The sequence below is a fragment of the Ursus americanus genome, chromosome 23 (assembly GCF_024610735.1).
Source record: "Ursus americanus isolate L20-20 chromosome 23, mUrsAme1.1.p, whole genome shotgun sequence".
In the NCBI taxonomy this organism is placed as follows: domain Eukaryota; kingdom Metazoa; phylum Chordata; class Mammalia; order Carnivora; family Ursidae; genus Ursus; species Ursus americanus.
The window spans coordinates 22,477,395-22,500,119 of record NC_142149.1 but is presented as its reverse complement, the minus strand read 5'-3'; the positions used below and the strand labels follow the sequence as shown (position 1 = coordinate 22,500,119).

At 37.3% G+C, this 22,725-nt stretch overlaps 1 protein-coding gene and 1 pseudogene across 1 annotated transcript in view; both read right to left on the bottom strand.

Annotated features, from left to right (window-relative positions):
• NPEPPS (aminopeptidase puromycin sensitive) overlaps positions 1-22,725 on the bottom strand; it is a 93,817-nt gene that overhangs the window by 42,132 nt on the left and 28,960 nt on the right. The gene's annotated exons all lie outside the window — the stretch shown is intronic.
• On the bottom strand, positions 7,443-9,730 carry LOC148107961 (ubiquitin-conjugating enzyme E2 variant 1 pseudogene; annotated as a pseudogene).

The following is a 22,725-nucleotide window of genomic DNA, read 5'->3' as shown; positions in this document are numbered from 1 at the left end:
GAATAGAAGCTCAACATCCTTAACCATCGGGGAAATGCAAATCAAACCACAATGAGACACCACTTCATACCCACTAGGACGACTATAATCAAAAAGACAGATAATGTTAAGCGTAAGGGAGGATGTAAAGAAATTGGAACCCTCATACATGGCTGGTAGGAATGTTGAACTGTGCAGCCACTTAGGAAAACAGCCTGGGAAGTTCCTCAAATGATTATTAAATAGACTTACCAGAGGACCCAGAAATCCCACTCCCACTCCTGGTGGGGATATATAAATATATCCAAGAGAAATAAAAATGTATGTCCACACAAAAATGTATACACCAATGTTCGTAGGAGCATTCATAACAGCCAAAAAGTGGAAACAACCCAAATGTCCATCAAATGATGAAGAGATAAAATGTGGTATACAATGGAATACTGTCTGACAACAAAAAGAAATAAAGCGTTGATATATACCACGATAGGGATAAACCTTGAAAATATTATATTAAGTGAAAGAAACCAGACACAAAAGGCCACGTATTTATAAGAAACGTTCAGAATAGGCAAATCTATAGAGACAAAAAGTAGACCAGTGGTTGCCTAGGGCTGGCAGTTCAAGGAGAAAGGTACTTTCTTTATGGGGTAATGCAAATGTTTAAAACGGATTCTGGTGATGGCTACACAACTCTGAATATACTAGACACCACTGAATAATACACTTTATTTTTTTTTAAGATTTATTTTAGAGAGAGAGACAAAGAGCACATGTGTGCGGGCGTGTACAACAGTGGGAGAGGGAGAGAATCTCAAGCAGACTCTGTGGGCTAAGCAGAAAGCCCAACTTGGGGCTCGATCTCATGACCCTGAGATCATAACCTGAGCTGAAATCACAAAGAGTTGGACGCTAACCAACTGAGCCATCCAGGTGCCCTTAATTGTACGCTTTTTAAAAAAGATTTTATTTATTTGAGAGAGAGTGAGTGTGTGTGAGCATGAGTGGGGGGAGGGGCAGAGGGGAAGCAGACTCCCTGCTGAGTAGGGAGCCCAACACAAGGATTGATTCTAGGACCCTGAGATCACGACCTGAGCGAAAGGCAGACACTTAACCAACTGAGCCACCCAGATGCCCCCTGAATTGTACACTTTAAATGAATGAATTGTATGGTATGTGAATTGTATCTCAATGAAACTGTTATTAAAAGAGAAAGGTAGCTTTATTCGTCATGGACTTAAATTTGATATGGGTAACAGTGATTCAGATTTAATAACATTCTATGAGCCAGGCAAGATGTCCACAATTCATTTCTTTTTATGAATCATCCTAAGATTGAATTTTAATGTTTCTAATACCATTATGGTTCAAACATCTTTATAAAGCTAAATCTTTACAAAACCAATAAGAAACTATAATTTCAGATTTTAAGAGAACTTTAATCAATTATTCCTCATTTTACAGATGAAGAAATGAGATATATAAAGTTAATGATTTGCCTAAGTTCACATAGCTGGACTAGATTTCAGTTCCCTTCCTATTCCAAAATTCTTTCTACTACCATAAACTAGCTCCTATAAATTTGAAAAGAAACTCACAACTTGGCATATATACAATACTGATGAAATCACTACTGAAACAATGACTTTTGATGGCAAGAACTCAAGATTTGCTCCGACTTGATTCCCACATATAGAATCATACTTAAGCCTACAGGGAAGCCAAGAATCACCTTAATGCTTAAGAATGTACTTTTCTGACAAAGATATAAAATAGCATTACGGCCTATAATCAAAGACCATCTCCATAAAGGATTAGTAAAACTAACTTGTTTTATAAATGCACAAAAAGGCTTCAAATTGGTAATGAAGATTAAAAAAAACAAAAGAATAGCAGTTTTAAAAAAAATTTTTTTAAAGATTTTATTTATTTGAGAGAGAGAGAGAAAGCACAGAGGCAGAGTGAGAGAGAGAGAAGCAGACTCCCTGCTGAGCAGAGAGCCCAGTGCAGGGCCCAATCCCAGGACCCTAAGATCATGACTTGAACCGAAGGCAGATGCTTAACCAACTGAACAACACAGGCGCCCCAACTTTTTTTTAATTTTATTTTTTTTAAGTAGGCTCCATGCCCAATGTAGGGCTTGAACTAAGGACCCTGAGATCCAGAGTCACATGTGGGGTGCCTGGTGGGCTCAGTCTGTTAAGTGCCTAATTTTCAATTTTGGCTCAGGTTATGATCTCGGGGTTGTGAGATTGAGCCCTGCCTCAAGCCCTGCATCAGATTCCATGTTCAGCACATACTCTACCTGGGATTCTCTCTCCCTCTCCCCCTGCTTGTGCACACATGCACGCTCTCTCTCTGTAAATAAATAAAATCTTAAAAAAAAAAAAAAGTCACATGCTCCACCAACTGAGTGAGCCAGGTGCCCCAAGAATAGCAGTTTTTAAATTGAAACAAGTATTGTATTGCTAGATTCCATTCTAGCACATGCTTCCAAATATGCATATCAACTCTATTACATGTATAAAAAAAAAAAGAGTAAAATTTCCTCTAAAATTCTCCTTTAGAAATGAGGGTAGTAATCAAATATTTGAATTTTTTTTAAAATTTATTTATTTGAGAGAGAGCATGTGTGTGCACCTGAGCAGGGAGAGGGACAAAGGGGGAGGAAAAGGATCAAGCAGATTCTGGGCTGAGCACAGAGCCCGACTTGGAGCTTGATCCCATGACCAGGAGATCACGACCTGAGCCAAAACCAAGTGTCAGACACTTAATTGACTGAGCCCCCTAGGGTGCTCCATAATCGTATATCTGAATTTCTTTAAAAAGTCTCTTGTACTATGGGACACTCTTCCAATTACTTTATATTGAACAACATACTACTTGACAAACATACATTGGACTTTAAAATAACCTTGGTCAACTGTAGCTTTGGATATTCTGTAAATGGCACCACTATTCATCCAGTGGCTCGAACCAGAAATACGGAATCATCCTAACTGCTTCCCTCCATGACTGTCTCTCATAACACATTCCAAATAAGCAAATTCAGTAGCCTGTTATCTTTACCTCCAGATCTTTCCATGTCCCATCACTACAATCCCAGTCCAACGTACCATTACTTCTCTCCTAGACCACTATCGTAGCCTCTTAACTAGTCTACTTCCGCACTTGCTGCTTTATAATTTATTCTTCGCACAGCAGCCACGGTAATCAGTGAGATCAAAGCCTTTCACGGAGTCCCAAAATATTCAGAATGAAAAGCCAGGTCTGCTTGAGGTTGGTAAATATTTCTTAGGACCAAAAAAGCACAAACCATAAAAGAAAAAAAAAAAAAAACACCTGATAGATCAGAGTTCATTAATATTTAAAACTTGTGATTATCAAAAGACACTAAAAATGAATAGGCAAACCACAGACCAAGAGAAAATATTTTACAGAGAATATACCTAAGAACTTCTACATCTCTCTGATAAAAAGAATTCTATTAAATAAAGCATATTAGAATAAAAACAATCCTATTAAAATATGGGCAGAATACTCAAACAATTTCACAAAGGAAAAATGGCCAAAAACCAAACAAAAAAATGCCCAACATCATTTGTCATCAGGCAAATGCAAATTAAAACCACAATGACATAATACCACATACCCACAAGAATGGGTACATCTAAAAGGCATGAAAACAAAAATGTTATCGAGGATAGAGAATCTACAACTGGTATTTTGCTGCCAGTGCCTTTGTTGTTCCTCAAATTCTGCTGCAATTCTCTAGCCTCATGGTTTCTACAGCTACCTAGAAGGTTCTTTCCTCAAACATCTACATATTTTATGTCAATCGCTTCTTTAGAGATCTGCTTCATCAACTTCAAGAACAATCCTCACTCCACATCCTCTTATTGTGATTTCTGAGCACTTACCACAACTTTACATATTTGTTATTGTCTATCTTTCCAAATCAGATATGTGTGTCTGGAATGCTGATTCTTGGTTTTGTCCTCTACCTCCAATGCTAGAATGGTTTTTGGCACATAACATGCCCAGTCAAGTATTAGCAGAATGAATGAATTACTTCAAAAAGCAATACACTGAGTGACTGTGTCATGGAGATCATCAATACCGCCCATATTAGATATATTAACAAAATACCACCTTTACTAATGTTATATAAATAGGGACTTATGGCTAGGGATAAAATTTTCAGCTACAACACAGTATATAGATTCAAAAAGGGATCTATCTCAAATACTTAAGAAGATACTATTTGCTGTGGAACTATTAGATTATTCAGAGTGGAAAGCCATTTATATACTAAAGATACACATGAAAAGTCTGAATAAATATGCTTCACAGAAGTAGAAAAGAAAAAGCTATACTTCCAAATTAATGTTTAGATTAGTCTAATACTAACATGTCAATATAATGTTTTATAGAACATTTAAGATGCATATATGTAAATTAAGCATTATAAATAGACATTTTACTATATCAAGAAATGATAAAATTAAACTTGACCAAACTTAACCTTGACCAAAAAACCTTTTTTTTTTTTTTTTTTAAATAATGTCTACGTGCAATGTGGGGCTCAAACCCACAAACCCAAGATCAAGAATCACAAGCTTTACCAACTGAGATAGCCAGGCATCTTGACCAAAAAACTTTTTTTTTTTTTTTTAAGATTTTATTTATTTATTTGACAGAGAGATAGCCAGCGAGAGAAGGAACAAAAGCAGGGGGAGTGGGAGAGGAAGAAGCAGGCTCCTAGCGGAGGAGCCTGATGTGCGGCTCGATCCCAGGACCCTGGGATCATGCCCTGAGCCGAAGGCAGACACTTAACGACTGCGCCACCCAGGCGCCCCCGACCAAAAAACTTTTAAAAATATTTTTTATTTTTCGGGTTCCTGGGTGGCTGTCAGTTGAGTGGCTGACTCTTGATCACTGCTCAGGTCATGATCTAGGGTCCTGGAATGGAACCCAGGGCTGGGCTCTGTGCTCAGCTGGGACTAGGCTTGAGGAGTCTCTCTCCTCCTCTCCCCTGCCCCTCCCCCCACACTCTCTCTGTCAAATAAATAAGTAAATCTTTTAAAAATATTATTTTTATTTTTATTTATTTTTAAAAACTATTTTTTAGGGATGCCTGCATGGTTCAGTCAGTTAAGTGTGTGCCTCCAGCTCAGGTCATGAACCCAGGTCCCCGGGATCGAGCCCCGCACTTGGCTCCCTGCTCAGCAGAAAGCCTACTTCTCCCTCTCCCTGTCTACCACTCCCCCTTGCTTGTGCCTTGTCTCTGTCAAATGAATAAATAAATTTTTAAAAAATTAATTAATTAATTTTAGGGAGGGGCACCTGGGTGGCTCAGTTGGTTAGGCGTCTGCCCTCAGCTCAGGTCATGATAGCAGAGTCCCAGGATGGAGCCCTGCATCAGGCTCCCTGGTCAGCAGGGAGTCTGCTTCTCCTTCTGCCCCTCCCCGCAACATGCGGGCTCATGCTCACTTGCTCTCTCTCTCTCTCTCAAATAAACAAATGAAATCTTTAAAACGCACACATATATACACATTTTTTTTTAATTTTTTATTTTATTTATGTGACAGAGAGACAGCCAGCGAGAGAGGGAACACAGCAGGGAGTGGGAGAGGAAGAAGCAGGCTCCCAGCAGAGGAGCCCGATGTGGGGCTCGATCCCGGAACGCTGGGATCACGCCCTGAGCCGAAGGCAGACGCCTCAACGACTGCGCTACCCAGGCGCCCCCACATTTTTTTTTTTTAAGGGAATGCGTGGATAGCTCAGTTGGTCAAGTATCTGTCTTGGGCTCAGGTCATGATCCCAGGGACCTGGAATCAAATCCCACATCAGGCTCCTTGCTCAACGAGGAGCCTGCCTCTCTGCTCCTTCCCCTGCCTGTGCCCTCTCTCCCTCTCTCTCTGACAAACAAATAAAATCTTTAAAAAATATATGAGAGAACAGGAGAGAATATATGGTTATTCAACAATCTGAGCCTGTTTCCACAGCTATAAAATTAAAATCATTACCTACTTCTTAGTCATTTGAAGATTATACAACATTCTCTATGTAAAATGTTTAGCACAGTGTGTGGTCATGATCATTATAAAATAATACTCTTTTCTAGATAATGTATCTAACACAATTCTGTATTAATTCAACTGCAACTAATTCATTATATATGTATAAATAAGGACTCTTGCTGAAATTACTTATAGAGTGCTACACATAAAAAAAATATTTTAAATATAATTGGCATTTTCAAATCTATGGATATAAATACACATTTCTGGGTATAAGCATCCATGTGTTTGTTAGCAGTATACCAAACAGAAGCAAAATTTGAATGTAACCAAAGTATGTATAAATTTGTGACAAGAAAAATCTTTTACTCAAAACTACTGCAAACAGATTCATTTTGATAATAAAAATTTACTCATGACAAAACAGACCTACAAATTTCATAACAAGATAGACCTATAACTGAGTTTTAAATGTCTTGTTTTTAAAAAGTAATTAGGATATAATTTTGACTATAAGTTAAAAAAGTTATGTCCTATGTATACGCATGTTATCATTTGTGAGCACACACACATACACTCTACATGTGTACATACATAAACATGCATGTCTGTGAATGCATAAAACATCTGAGGAAGGATACATATGAAACTGGTAACTTTCTCTCTTTTATGGAGCTAAGAAAGGAGGCTTAGTTTGTATTGTATACCACTGACACCCTTTGAATTTGACATTGTGTAAATATTAAGTATGAAAACTTTTTAAATGTTAAGAAATCTTTTTAAAGGTACTTCTTTTGAGATCCTGGTCACATTGTTATGGCAAGCCTATTTATCAAATAAATCGAATGAATATGTATTCCAATTCTGGGTTTTCCAAGTATGGTTTACAGACAAGGAGGCACTCTTGCCTAGGTCTCTAAGATTTGGACTAGCCATAATTTAAAAAACATACTCTTCCTTAGAGAACACAGAAGGTGAAGTGGCTCATCTTATTTGTAAAATTGGCCAGTCTTTCCACAGAAAGGTGACAGTCCTTGATGTGCAAAATGTTCTAACTATAACAAAAAGAAAGCAAGCACTCTTAATCATTGTGTCATTTAGGCCCTGCCCAAATTTCAGAACCTCTCTTACATGCATTCTTCCAGACTACAGTTTGTTTTCTGTTCAACATTTGTGCAAGCATGCTATTTGGTCCAGTAGATTTCTTTTAAATTACCCCACTCCCTTCCACAAAGAACGCCAGGGTCCTCAGGCAACAAATGCTTCAGCTTCCACAGCCCCTTCGGGCATCTGCCTTACTTACTCATTGTCATTATGCCTCTCTCTGCTGACCTTTCACAGCTTGTCACTTTTTATGTTAAGTGTGGTTCTTCCCTTCTGCCATCACAGGCCTCAAGAGGCATATAATACCTTTTCTTTCTTTCTTTCTTTCTTTCTTTCTTTCTTTTTCTTTCTTTTCTTCTCTTTTCTTTTCTTTTCTTTTTTGCTTGTTATAGCACAACTTACATATTGCAAATTGAAAAAAAAAATGAGTATCATTGATAGCACCTTAACATAAATTGCCTTTGAATGGGAGCTTTCTTTCTAGTACTTTGAGGTCTACAAGATATATCTAGAAAATTTACCACTGTGGAAAATGAAGACTGCTTGAATCAAATTTTAAGGCTGTGGTTCTTCCTTTTGATTAACTGCTGTAATGTTGTCCTTCCAGCAGCCGAGGGAGTTTCATGCTTTCTTTAGACATCAGGTGCCGAAGCTCTTGCAGGACTCCTTCGATGCTATATGAACTCTGCTATTTTGCTAGTACTGATACAGCTCTTCAGTCCCCCTCTCCATTAGAACTCTCAACTCCATTCACATTAATTTTTTGTTACAAATCTTACAAATGGGGGTGCTTCTGGGTATTCAGATCCATATTTTATTTAAAGGCTGTATATTCAGTTTTCATAAACTGTCTGAGCCCATGATGGCCGCCAACTTACGTAGCTGATATCTTTTCTGTAATAAGCACATACCTCCATGAAGGAGCTTCTGTTACGAAAGCCAATCTGTATTATCAATGATTAACACAATCGGTAATTATAAGGTAACTCCTGCTTTCCTTAATAAAATCTAGCTCTGATTTTCCTAAGTGAAAATTTGCTAAATATGTTTGTATATGTTAACAATCCTAACATTTCTATTCAACTTTATTCAATCAGTACTATGCTACATATAGCAATAAGTGTAAAATATAAAGAATAAATAAAACAGTATTTCCTTCCTGTGAACCACAGGTCTCCTGTAGGTCTCACTGATTTTCTGATCTCCTGCATTCACAACATGAGCATAAAACACTATTTACATATTGAAGTATCTCATATTTTTCTCCATTTTAAATAATATTAGTAGTCATAAAAATCAAACCTATTTTAATTTAACACCCAAAAGACAAATAATCTAATTCTATAACAGGCAGAAGACATGAATAGACATTTCTCCAAAGAAGACATACAGATGGCCAACAGACACATGAAAAGATGCTTAGTATCACTCATGATCAGGGAAATACAAATCAAAAGTACAATGAGACATCACCCAAAACCAGTCAGAATGGCTAAAACACAAGAAATAGGTGTTGGTGAGGATGTGGAGAAAAAGGAACCCTCGTGTACTGTTGGTAGGAAAGCAAAGTGGTACAGCCACAGCTGAAAACAGTATGGAGGTTCCTCAAAAAGTTAAAAATAGAATTACCATATGATCCAGGAATTGCACTACTGGGTATCTACCCCAAAATACAAAAATACTAACTTAAAGGGATATATACACCCCTATGTTTATTGCAGCATTATTACAATAGCCAGATTATGGAAGTAATCCAAGAGTTCATTGATAGATGAATGGACAAAGAAAGTATTATTCAGCCATAAAAAAAGAATGAAATCTTGTCATTTGCAGCAACATGGATGGTGCTAGAGAGTATAATGTTAAGCGAAGTAGTCAGTCAGAGAAAGACAAATACCATATGATTTCACTCATATGTGGAATTTAAGAAACAAAATAAATGAGCAGAGGAAAAAAAGAGAGAGAAACCAAGAAACTGACTCTTAACTACAGAAAACAAAGTGATGGTTACCAGAAGGGAAGTGGGTGGGGGGTTGGGTGAAATAGGTGATGGGGACTGAAGAATACACTTATCATGATGAACACTGAGTAATGTACAGAACTGTTGAATCACTATATTGTACACCTGAAACTTAGAGAACACTGTATGTTAACTATACTGGAATTAAATTTAAAAACTTAATAAAAAAATCAAGTCTATTTTTAATGTAGTACTAACCTCATAGAAAGTTGACCAAAATCTTAGTCAACAGATACTAGAAGTATCATTACTATTACATGAACTACCAAATGGAGCACTATACAGGAGTGGGGAAAGGATAATGTTCTAATAAGTGGTACTAGGACGGCAGAATTTCCTTTGGGGGGTAAAAACCAAGCTGGACCTGGAGTCACACCGTACCTAAGGAGTAGTTTATGAAAGTCAAAACAAAGTTTCTCAAAGACAATATGGATGATATCTTCATGATGTTGGAACACAAAAAGTTGTGGGTTTTTTTAGATTTTTAAAAATTATTTATTTATTTTGTCAGAGAAAGAGAGGGAGCATAAGCAGGGGGTGTGGCAGGCAGAGGGAGAGGCAGGCTCCCCGCTGAGCAAGGAACCTGATGTGGGACTCAATCCCAGGACCCTGGGATCTTGACCTAAGCTGAAGGCAGACACTTAACTGACTGAGCCACCCAGGTGTCCCTAGAAAAAGTTTTTTTTAAGACGCAAAAAGCAGGGGCACCTGGGTGGCTCAGTCAATTAAGCATCTGCCTTTGGCTCGGGCCATGATCCTGGGGTCCTGGGATCGAGCCCTGCATCGGGCTCCCTGCTCCATGGGGAGCCTGCTTCCCCCTCTCCCTCTGCCACTCTGCTTGTGTGCTCTCTTGCTCACTCTCTCAAATAAATAAATAAAAACTTAAAAAAAACTGAGATGATATGGTACTGAATAGGGTGTTTAACAAGCTTGTGGATATTGGTACAGGCTCTAAAAGTACAATCTGACAATATCAATCAAAATTACAAATATACACACCTTGTGACCCAACAATTTAATTTCCAGGAATTTATCCCAAATACCTTCTCATATGCAAAATGATGCAAGATATATACTACTCACTGCAGCAGAGAATTCCATTTAAATATCCATCAGCAGTGGACCCGTTTAATGAATTATGATAAATTAATTGCATGGAATACGAATTAACCATAAAAAAATGAGGAGGCTCTATATGTGCTATTTATAACAAGCTCCAAAAAAGCAAAGTACAGTTTTTCTTCAAATGCTACATTCTTCCTCCCTCCATTTAACTTTTTTTTTTTTTTTTTCTGAGAGAGAGAGACAGAGGGAGAGAGAATCTTAAGCAGTCTCAACGCCCAGCGAGAGAGTCTTGAGCAGACTCTGCTGAGCACGGAGCCCAACACGGGCTCAATCTCACAACCCTGAGATAGTGACCTGAGCCGAAATCAAGAGTACAACACTTAACCGACTGAGCCACCCAGGCACCCCACTCCATTTAACTTTTTAATGTTAGCCCTCTATATGTGCCTTCTCTTTCTCTATCAAAAAAGTCATCCTATATTAATATTTGAGCATGTTAATTGTGCACTGAAAGGTATACCATTAGTTAGGCCATGAAACACTTTTTTTCCTCTTTATGTTTAAACGTTATGAAATTTAATCGCAGGAAAGGAAGTACAGAGAAATACAAGATAGTATATTCAGAAGGCAACATTTTTAAAGAGACTGAAATAGAAAAAAAGTTACATAGTCATCAAAGTTGTTATAGCTTACATCATCTACACAAGCTTCTAGTGGATTTTGCTTTGGTATTATATTGAGATACAAATATGCAATCCTCTAAAAATTCTAATAACACGAGTTCCAGTTGAACTGTACTTCAAAAGTTCCTTTGTAAATGGTCCATTTGGAGACCTGTTTTCCAAAGAAGACCTACAGATGGCCAACAGACACATGAAAAGATGCTCAACATCGCTCATCATCAGGGAAACAAAAATCAAAACCACAATAAGATATCACCTCATACCTCATGGCTAAAATTAAAAACAAAAGGCACAACAGGTGTTGACAAGGATGTGGAGAAAGGGGAACCCTCTTACACTGTCGGTGGGAATGCAAACTGGTGCAGCCACACTGGAAAACAGTATGGAGGTTCCTCAAAAAGTTAAAAATAGAACTACCCTACCACCCAGCAACTGCACTACTAGGTATATACTCAAAGGATGTAAAAATACTAATTTGAAGGGACACATGCACCCTGATGTTTATAGCAGCATTATCAACAATAGCCAAATTATAGAAAGAGCCCACATGTCCATTGCCTGATGAATGGATAAAGAAGATGTGGTGTGTATACACACACATATATACACAAACACATATACACAATGGAGTATTACTCAGCCATAAAAAGAATGAAATCTTGCTATTTGCAAGGATGTGGGTGGAGCTAGAAAGTATTATGCTAAGTGACATAAGTCAATCAGAGAAAAACAAATACTCGTATGTGGAATTTAATAGACAAATGAACATGGGGGGAAGAGAGGAAAACCAAGAAACAAACTTTTTTTTTTTTTTTAAGATTTTATTTATTTGACAGAGAGAGAGTGTATGCACAAGCAAGGGGAGCAGGAGAGGAAGAAGCAGGCTCCCCCACTGAGCAGGGAGCCAGACGCGAGGCTGGATCCCAGGACCATGGGATAATGACCTGAGCCAAAGGCAGATGCTTAACTGACTGAGCCACCCAGGCGCCCCTATACTCTTATCTATAGAGAACAAACCACTGATTATCAGAGGGGAGTTGGGTGGGGGTATGGGTTAAATAGGTGCTGGGGATTAAGGAGGGCACTGTTCTGATGAGCACTGGGTGTTGTATGTAAGTGCTGAATCACTAAGTTCTACACCTGAGACTGTTACACTATATGTTAACCAACTGGAATTTAAATAAAAACTTTAAAAAAAAGGAAAAAAAGGTCTATTTGGAACTCAGAATGTCATTTCTTCCAAGCCACATCTGTATTGTAACAGGCAACCTAGCCCACATAACTCTAGATAACCCACATATGCCTGTATAGTTCAATACTGAATCAAATATGTGGTTCAGTTTTATTTTGTTTCATTTATTCAGATGGCAGCCTACCTACCATAGTTTCTGTGGTTTTAGATAGCAGTTCTTGGTGCAACGAAAAAGAATTCAAAGTTCACCAAAGGCTTGCAATAGCCACCTGCTACCTGGAACATAATTTGTTTCTTCACAAAAACGAAAACTGTTCTGCAATGGTAAAGAAAATACACCATTCTGGAGGAATTACAGGGTAGCCTACAGAGAACTTGGAACTGAGGGCTCAGAGAGTTTGAGGGGAGGACTGCTATTTAAGAAATAATAGCCTAGAGCTGACTTTGTAAGGGTAACAATGGAAGGACGGTGATGGTGGAATAAAATAGCCAGTTTACTAAAAGAAAATAATTGTCAATCTAGAATTTTATGACAACGAAAAATAATCTTCAAAAATGAATGTTATGGGGCACCTGGCTGGCTCAGTTGGTAAAGCATGAGACTCTTGATTTTGGGGTCATGAGTTCAAGTGCCATGTTGGGGAGTAGACCATACTTAAAAAAAAATTTTTTTTTAAATGGATGATATAACACTGGTATGCACATCTGTCAAAACTCATTGAAACACAAGATGGACACCAAAAACTAATACATATTACTGTATGTGAATTATACGTCAATAAAGTAGGAATTTAAAGCAAAGGCTACAAAATAAGGTAAGGCAAAAATATGCTCTAAGAAACAAAAACAGAGACTTTGCCGTCAAAAGACTCATACTAAACAGTACAAAGGGTATTCTTCAAACAAAAAGAGAATGATTCTAGAAGGATTGCTGTAATGAAGAACAAAAATATCAAATATTTGGGTAAAGCTAAATAAACATTATACTATATAACACAATAATGTCTTATGACTTAAAAAAAAGGGGCACCTGGGTGGCTCAGTCGGTTAAGCATCTGCCTTCAGCTCAGATCATGATCCCAGGGTCCTGGGATAGAGCCCTGTATCGGGCTCCCTGCTCAGCAGGGAGTCTGCTTCTCCTTCTCTCTCTGCCCTTCTCCCACTCATGCCCCCCCTCAAATAAATGAAATCTTTAAAAAAAAATAAAGTAAAATAAAAAATAAAAATAAAGAATATATAAAAGAAAATTAAACTATGCCACAATGATAGCATGTAAATCAGATGGAGGTACATGAAGATTATGTGCTCCTAAGATCTTTGTAGTATACAGGAGAATGGTAAAATGATTAACACTGGATTTTCTGAAGTCAGAGATGGTTGTTGTAATTCCTGGGGTACTGACATATGCCCAAACAACAACAAAAAATTGCTTAAAGCACTGCTAATTAAGGGGTGCCTGGGTGGCTCAGTCAGTTAAGCATCAGATTCTTGATTTTGGCTCAGGTCATGATCTTAGGGCTGTGAGATTGAGCCCCGCATCAGGCTCTGCACTGGGCATTAAGCCTGCTTAAGATTCTCTCCCTCATCCTCCACCCCACCCTTCCTCCCCTTCTCTAAAAAAAAAAATAAATAAAAATAAAACAAAACCATGGGGCGCCTGGGTGGCACAGTGGTTAAGTGTCTGCCTTCGGCTCAGGGCGTGATCCCGGCGTGATGGGATCGAGCCCCACATCAGGCTCCTCCGCTATGAGCCTGCTTCTTCCTCTCCCACTCTCCCTGCTTGTGTTCCCTCTCTCGCTGGCTGTGTCTATCTCTGTCGAATAAATAAATAAAGTCTTTAAAAATAAATAAATAAATAAATAAAACAAAACCTTTATAATTAAAAGAATATGAAAAAGCACATAAGATATGGTAGATTTAAAGACAAATAACAGCAATTACATTAAATGTAAATGGATCAGATGCTTTACTTAGAAGACAAAGATTTTCAGATTAGAACTAAAAGTAAAAAGAGTACAATGAGCTGTTTACATGAGATATGCCTAAAACATAATAATTCAGAGGTTAAAGGTAAAGAATGTGAAAAGATGTGACATGCAAACACTAACCAATAATTCATAAAAACAGGAAAAAATCAGTAAAAATGAAGATTTAAACAGAATGAACAAATTTGATTTAGTAAGACATATATAAAACATTACATCCAAAAAAGCACTCTCTTTTCAAGCACACACAAGCATTTTAAAAATGACCGAATCCTGGGCCATAATGCAAAAGCAAGTCTTAAATTCCAAAGGACTGAAATCATATAGGTATACTCATCGGTTTTCTTTACAAATTGAAGATTTGTGGCAACCCTGTGTCAAACAAATCTATTGGCACCATTTTTCCCCAAAGGCATTTGCTCACTTCATGTTTCTGTGTCACATTGTGATAATTCCCAAAATATTTCCAACTTTTTCATTATCATTATATTTGTTACAGTGATCTCTGATGCTACTATGGTAATTGTTTTGGGGTACCATTAACTGTGCCCATATAAGACCACAAACTTAATAAATGTTGTGTATATTCTGAATGCAGACGTGATGGAAATAGCAAAGAACCAGAAGTGGATCCTGAGGATATGACTGAACCACTATAATCTCATGATGAAATGTGAACAGTTGAGGAGTTGCTTCTTATGGGTAAGCAAAGAAAGTGGTTTCTTAAGATGGAATCTACTCTTGGTGAAGATACTTTGAAGACTGTTGAAATAACAACAAAGATTAGAATATTACATAAACTTCACTGATAAAGCAACAGGATTTGATAGGACTGACTCCAATTTTGAAAGAAGTTCTACTGCGGGTAAAATGCTATCAAACAGTTATCACGAGCTACAAAGAAAGCATCCATGAATGGAAGAGTCAACCAATGCAGCAAACTTCATCGTTCTCTTATTTTAAGAAAATACAACAGCTGGAACGCCTGGGTGGCTCAGTCGGTTAAGGGTCCAACTCTTGATTTTGGCTCATGTCATGATTTCAGGGTCGTGAGATTAGGCCCCACATCACGCTTTGTGCTCTGTGTGGAGTCTGCTTGAGATTCTCTCTCCCCCTGCCCCTCCCCTGCTTGCATTTTCACCCTCTCTCTAAATAAAATAAAATCTTTAAACTAGAAAAGCTCCAGGTAAATCTAAATATTCCCTAGATCAGAAATCAGAAAATATTTTGAACTGAATGATAAAGATATATCAAAAAATGTGGAAGCAGATCAGTGGTTGACTGGAAATGGGAGAGAACAGGAAGGATGGATCCCAAAGGGCCACAAGGAAACACTGTGGGGGTGATGGATATATTCATTATCTTGGTTGTATTCATAGGTCAAAAAGTATCAAATCATACATTTTAATATATACAGTTTATTACATGTTAAATATTATATAAACCCTTATAAAGCTATATAAAAGAAAAAAGAAAAAAAGAAGAGGAGGCAGAGGAGCTGCAGCAGCAGCAGTCACAGCTGCTGCTTGGAGACTTTTTCCCCAAAACAAACCAGAAAGAGTGTGGGGTGACCTAAAAGTGGTTTATTTTTTGGAGGAAAATTTATAGCTTTAAATGAATATACTAGGGGCACCTGGGTGGCTCAGTCAGTTAAGCTTCTGCCTTCGGCTCTGGTCATGATCTCAGGATCCTGGGATTGAGCCCCGCATCGGACTCCCTTCTCAGCGGGGAATCTGCTTCTCCCTCTGACTTGGCCCTCTCCCCGCTTGTGCTATCTCTCTCGTCCTCTCTCAAATAAATTAAAAAATTTTTTTAATTAAAAAAAAGAATATACTATAAAAGCAATTAATAAGCCAAGTATTCATCTCAAAAAGTTTAAAAATAACTGCAAAACAAACTCAAAGAAAGTAGAAGGCACTAATATTAAGAGCAGAAGTTAAGGAAATAGAAAATAAACATTCAACTGAGAACTTAAGATCGAAAGTTGGTTCTTTGAAAAGACCAATAAAATTGATAAAGATTTGGGGATTGAGGGGGAAAAAAGAGAAGGCACAAGTAAATAAAATATAGTTGATCCTGAACAACACAGGTTTGAACCATACAGGTTGATTTCTACACGGATTTTTTTTTTTTATAAATACAGTACAGTATTCTAAATGTATTTTCTCTTTCTTATGGTTTTCTTTTTTAATTTATTTTTAACTTTTTAACTTTTATTTTAATTCCAGTATAGTTAACACACAGCATTCTATTAGTTTTAGATGTACAATATAATGATTCAGCAATTCCATACATTTCTCAGTGCTCATCCAGGTAAGTGTACTCTTAATCCCCTTCACCTATTTCATCCACCCCCCTACCCACCTGCCCTCTGGTAACCATCTGTTTGTTCTCTAGAGTTAAGAGTCTGTTTCTTGGTTGTCTTTTCCCCCCCTTTTTCTGTTTGTTTCTTTAGTTCTACGTAAGAGTAAAATCATATGGCATTTGTCTTTCTCTGACTGACTGACTTTGCTTAGCATTTACTCTTTAGCTCCATGCGTGTTGCAAATGGCAACAATTCATTTTTTTTTTTTATGGCTGAGTAACTTTCCACTGTAGATAAATACCACATCTTCTCTAACCACTCATCTATCAATGGACACTTTTGCTGCTTCCACAATTTGGCTATTGTAAATAATGCTGCAATAAACATAGGGGTGCATATATCCTTCTGAATTAGTGTTTTCATATTCTTTAGGTAAATACCCAGTAGTGGAATTACTGGATCATATGATAATTCTATTTTTAATTTTTAAAAAAGATTTATTTATTTATTTTAGAGAGAGCACACAAGCAGAGGGAAGGGCAGAGGGGGAAGGAGAGGAAGAGAATCTCAAGCAGGCTTCCTGGTGAGTGCTCATGAGCTGAGCCAAAACCAAGAGCCCATTGCTTAACTGAGCCACCCAGGTGCCCCTCTATTTTTAATTTTTTAAAAAGATTTGTTTCTATTTTTAATTTTTTGAGGAACTTCCATACCGTTTTTCACAGTGGCTGCACCACACTGCATTCCCACCTTATGGTTTTCTTAATAAATTTCCTTTTCTCTAGATTTCTTTATTGTAGGAGTATAGTATGTAATACGTATAACATACGAAGTATGTGTTAATCAACTCTTTATGTCATCGGTAAGGCTTCCAGTCAACAGTATGCTACTAGTAGTTAAGTTTTGGGGGAGTCGAGTTATATGCAGACTTTCAACTGCACAGGGGGTCAGTGCCCCTAACCCCTGCATTGTTCAAGGGTCAACTACATATAAATGTAATAAGTTCATAAAGTTATTACTTATGTATATAGAAGTAAAATATATAGAAGTAAAAATAAATAAGTAAAATGATATTTTGTTATAAGAGATGTGATAGCTAAGATCCTTTGTAATGCTAATACGTCAAAACTATTTACAGCAGAGTTTTCCCAGTGTTCTCTGGCAGCTCCAAATATGAATTGCAGGTCTACCAAGATGCTGATTTCCTTGGCCCTTGGGCCAGATAGCACTTGAACAATGAGATACTTCTGTCACCTTCCTCATGTGAGCCTCTTCTTTCCAGTGTACCAAGAAAACATAATCATTTTCTATGAATGTCTTGGGAAGAAAGTTAAGAAGCACTGATTTGGAGAACAACTCCACCAGTTTTGCATTTAAGAACAGCACATATATTATCAAAAAGACAAAAGATAATAAACAGGTGGTGGCGAGGATGTGGAGAAAAGAGAACCCTTGTATAAAGCTGGTAGGAATGTAATTGTTAAAGCCATTATGGAAAACAGTTATGAAGGTTCTTCAAAAAATTAAAAATAGAGCTATCTTATGATCCAGAATCCCATTTCTAGATATATACACAAAGGACACGAAATGAGTAACTCTGATGTTCATTACAGCATTACTCAAAATAGCCAAGATATGGAAACAACCATAAATATCTGCTGCTGGATGAGTGGATAGGAAAATGGGGGGGGGGGGTTTGCAAGCATGTGTATATACACAATGGAATACTATTCAGCCTTAAAAAAGGAAATCCTGCCATTTGTGACAACACAGATGAACCTGGAAGACATTATGCTAAGTGAAATAGGCCAGACACAGAAAGACAAGTACTATACAATTATCACTTGTATGTGGAACCTAAAATAATCAAAGTAAATAACCATTCACAGAATGGTGGCTGCCAAGAGCTAGGAGGATGGGGAAATGGGGAGACATTAGTCGAAGTGTATAAAGTTTCAGTTATGCAAGATCTTTTGGAGATCTGATATATAGCAATGTGACTACAGTTAACAATACTGTATTGTATATTTGAAATTTGCTAAGAAGGTAAATCTTAAGTGTTCTCACCACAAAAAAAAAAAAAAACTGAAAAAGAAATGAAGAAAATTAACTATGTGAGGTGATAGATATGTTAATTAGCTTGTTATGATTATTTCACAATGTATATGTATAGTAAAACATCAAATTGTTTATCTTAAATATATATAATTTTTATTTGTTAATTATACCTCACTAAAACTGGGGGAAGAAACCTGGCATAATACAGTATTATGATACATTATGGAATCCCTTCTTCTTTTCCATTTAATCTAAAAATAACACGATTTACAATTTTTATGCTCTTCATTTTCTTAATTTAAAACACTGCACAGAATCTTTACAATTAGGAAATACCTTGATGTATTCCTCAAAGGGAATAAAACACAAATTAAAGTTAATGACAAAATAATCCCAAATATAATGTAATTTTGTTTGTTACCCATAAAAGTCAATAGGATAAGCATATGAAGAAATTCAGGCCTAACAAATATGACAGACTTACTCCATCTCTTTAGATATTACTTTATTTTACTAAATGAATATTTATGGAACCCCTACTCTACATCAGATACCATCAAAGACCACAGGAGAAAAAGAATGAATCATGGCTCTTGGTTCTTAAGGAACTTAGATTCTAGTAAGAAGTGCAGATACAAACAAGTAATTATAACATGGTGTGGTTAAATTAATAACAAGCAATAGACTATGGTGATCAGCATATGGACCCTAGAAGTCAAACTACCTGGATCTGCATCAGTTACCAGTCTTGCGACCTATACTAAGTTACACAACCTCTCTGTACCTAAGGTTGCTGTCTATACGAATATGTAATGCACTTAAGTTCCTGGCAGTGAATTCTTCATTATTTTTATCATTACTACTAAACATTATCATTATTATAAAAAATGATACACAGGATTGGGCCTCTAAGCTGGTTAAGTTAGGGAACCTAACTTAGGAAGACCAGTGTATCTTCTATAATCAAATGATAAGTCATCTAAATGTGTGAAAACAGTCACTAAAGCAATCCATACCACCTTAAAGCTGTTTAATGTTTAAAAACTTACTAAATACAGGGGTGCCTGGGTGGCTCAGTCGGTTAAGCATCAGACTTTCGATTTTAGCTCAGTTCATGATCTCAGGGTCCTGTGACTTAGCCCCAAGTCGGGCTCCATGCTCAGTGAGGAGTCCTCTCTAGGATTCTCTCTCTACCTCTGCCCCTCCCCTCCCACACTCTTTCATTCTCTCTCAAGGAAATAAATCTTTAAAAAAATTTACTAAATACAAATAAGATAAATTTTAAACCATTATATACTCATATACTTTCTATTTGTACATAACCTTATGGAAACGTGACTATTCCTTATCAGAACCTTTTGTTATCATTCAAATCCAACTAAAGTGAAAGTGAAAGAATGCAAGTATGTACAATTATAAACTTCATGTTTTTTTTATCTCTGACTTGTGCTAAAAACGAATAAAAGGGTTGACTAACAGTATCATTTGTTCCTTCTAAGGCAAGGATATATTCAATCTGATGTCAGTTTGAACTAATTATATTTACAAATTACTTATTTTAAAATACATACATTTTGCATAGAAAGCATCACAGTTTCATAGATAAACTTAGAAATCCCACTAATATCAGGAATTAGAAATTTAAGATTTTAATCTTATAAACTGCATCAAAAGTAAGAGTATTGTTAAATTTTTAACACATATCAAATTATCTGTTATAGATATGATTCTCAAATACCCTTCCTAAAAAGTTGCATCATTTTACATGCCCAAACAAGAGTATGAGACTCTGCTTTCCATGAACCTTTTATTAATAGGGTTGAATATCTTTTCACATACTTATTGGCCTTTTGCTTTTTTTGTAACAACTGTATATTTGCAATATACATATATATATATTTTAAAGATTTTATTTATTTATTTGACAGAGACAGAGACAGCCAGCGAGAGAGGGAACACAAGCAGGGGGAGTGGGAGAGGAAGAAGCAGGCTCATAGCAGAGGAGCCTGATGTGGGGCTCGATCCCACAGCGCCAGGATCACGCCCTGAGCCAAAGGCAGACGCTTAACCGCTGTGCCACCCAGGCGCCCCTGCGATATTTTTGACCAACTTTATGTTGCTTTTGAACATACATTTTATATATTGTAGATATACAATAAAATGTTCAAATAAAAACAATGTATTTTTCATTTCTTAGAACAGAAAGATTGATAATATTTAGTGTAATGGTAGTACAGATTGATAACACTCAGTACAAATGGCTATATAAGGATGTAAATAGTCGCATACTTTTTTTTTTTTTTTTGAGGGAGAGAGAGCACACAGCACATGTGGGGGGAAGGGGCAGAAGGAGAGGGAGAGAATCTTTTTTTTTTTTTTAAAGATTTTATTTATTTATTCGACAGAGATAGAGACAGCTAGCGAGAGAGGGAACACAAGCAGGGGGAGTGGGAGAGGAAGAAGCAGGCTCATAGCGGAAGAGCCTGATGTGGGGCTCGATCCCAGAACGCCAGGATCACGCCCTGAGCTGAAGGCAGACGCTTAACCGCTGTGCCACCCAGGCACCCCGAGAGGGAGAGAATCTTAAGCAGGCTTCACAGCCAAGGCAGAGCACAACACAGGGCTCAATCTGGCGACCCTGATCATGACCTGAGCCAAAATCAAGAGCTGAATGTTTTACAGACTGAGCCACCCAGGTTTCCCATGAACAGTCTCACACTCTTGATGGGCATGTACAATGATGCAACTTTTTAGCAAGGATATTTGATAATAATATCTACAACAGATAATTTAATATGTTAAAAATTTAAAACAGTTCTCTTATTTTTGATGCAATTTATTTGGTGCACAAAAGATGTCCTTTGCACGACTGCTCACAACAGTCAAAAAAGGGAAGGATAAGGTGCATTAAGAAATGGCTTTAGGGGAGTGCCTGGCTAGCTCAGTGGAAGAGCATGCAACTCTTGGTCTCAGGGTCATGAGTATGAGCCCCAAGTTGGGGGTAGAGATTACTAAAAAAATAAACGTAAATGTTTGAAAGAAAGGAAGAAGGGAGGGAGGGAGGGAGGGCGGGCTTTAGGTGTGCCTGGCTAGTTCAGTCAGGACAGCATGTGACTCCTGATCTTGGGGTCATGAGTTCAAGACCCACCCTGGGCACAGAGCCTACTTAAGAAAAAAAGAAAAAAGAAAAGAAATGGCTTCATAAAATGACAAATTTATACTAGGTCTTTATGAGACATATCTGTACATAGTCTAAAAAGTGAATATCACATTAGGTTAAAGAAGCAAATTGCAAAACACAGTATATCACAATCTCACTTCTGCAATTAAATGGAAAAATTTGCATGTATGAAAGAATTCATATCAGATTACTGACAGAGGCTACTTCTGGGTCTGGAGGGGTAGATGGTACAATGACGGCAGGGAAAAAGAGCACTTTTTTTTTTTTTTAAGATTTTATTTATTTATTTGACAGAGATAGAAACAGCCAGCGAGAGAGGGAACACAAGCAGGGGGAGTGGGAGAGGAAGAAGCAGGCTCCCAGCAGAGGAGCTCGACGTGGGACTTGATCCCAGGACTCCGGGATCACGCCCTGGGCCGAAGGCAGATGCTTAACAACTAAGCCACCCAGGCGCCCCAAAAAGAGACTTCTTATCTTATAGTCTATATTGTTTGATTTTATGACAACAAACATGTATTTCTTTTGTAATAAAAAAAAATAAGCAAAACAATATATACCTGTCATTGTTTTATAATTCTTTACATTTTAAAAAGCATTCCTGTAAAATGTTTACAAAAGCATTTTAAGCTTTAATAACAATCTTACCTCCATACCTACAAATAGCTGAATGAAATACCATCTTCTACTACAGATCTGGTAATGAATTATGTTTCACCTTTTTTTTTTTTAAAGCAAGCTCTATGCCCAACATGGGACTTGAACTCACGACCCCAAGATCCAGAGTTGCATGCTCAATGGACTGAGCCAGCCAGGCCCCAATTATGTTTCACATTTTTATTTTTATTTATTTATTTTTTAAAAGAATGGTTTTATTTTTTTTTTAAGATGTTAGTTATTTATTTGACAGAGTGAGAGAGAGAGAGCACGTGCACAGGCAGGGGAGCAGCAGGCAGAGGGAGAGGGAGAAGCAGGCTTCCCACTGAGCAAGAAGCCCCACATGGGGCTTGATCCCAGGACCCTGGGATCATGCCCTGAGCCAAAGGCAGATGCTTAACTGACTGAGCCACCCAGGCGGCCCATGTTTCACTTTTTTTTTTTTTTTAAAGATTTTATTTATTTATTTAACAGAGATA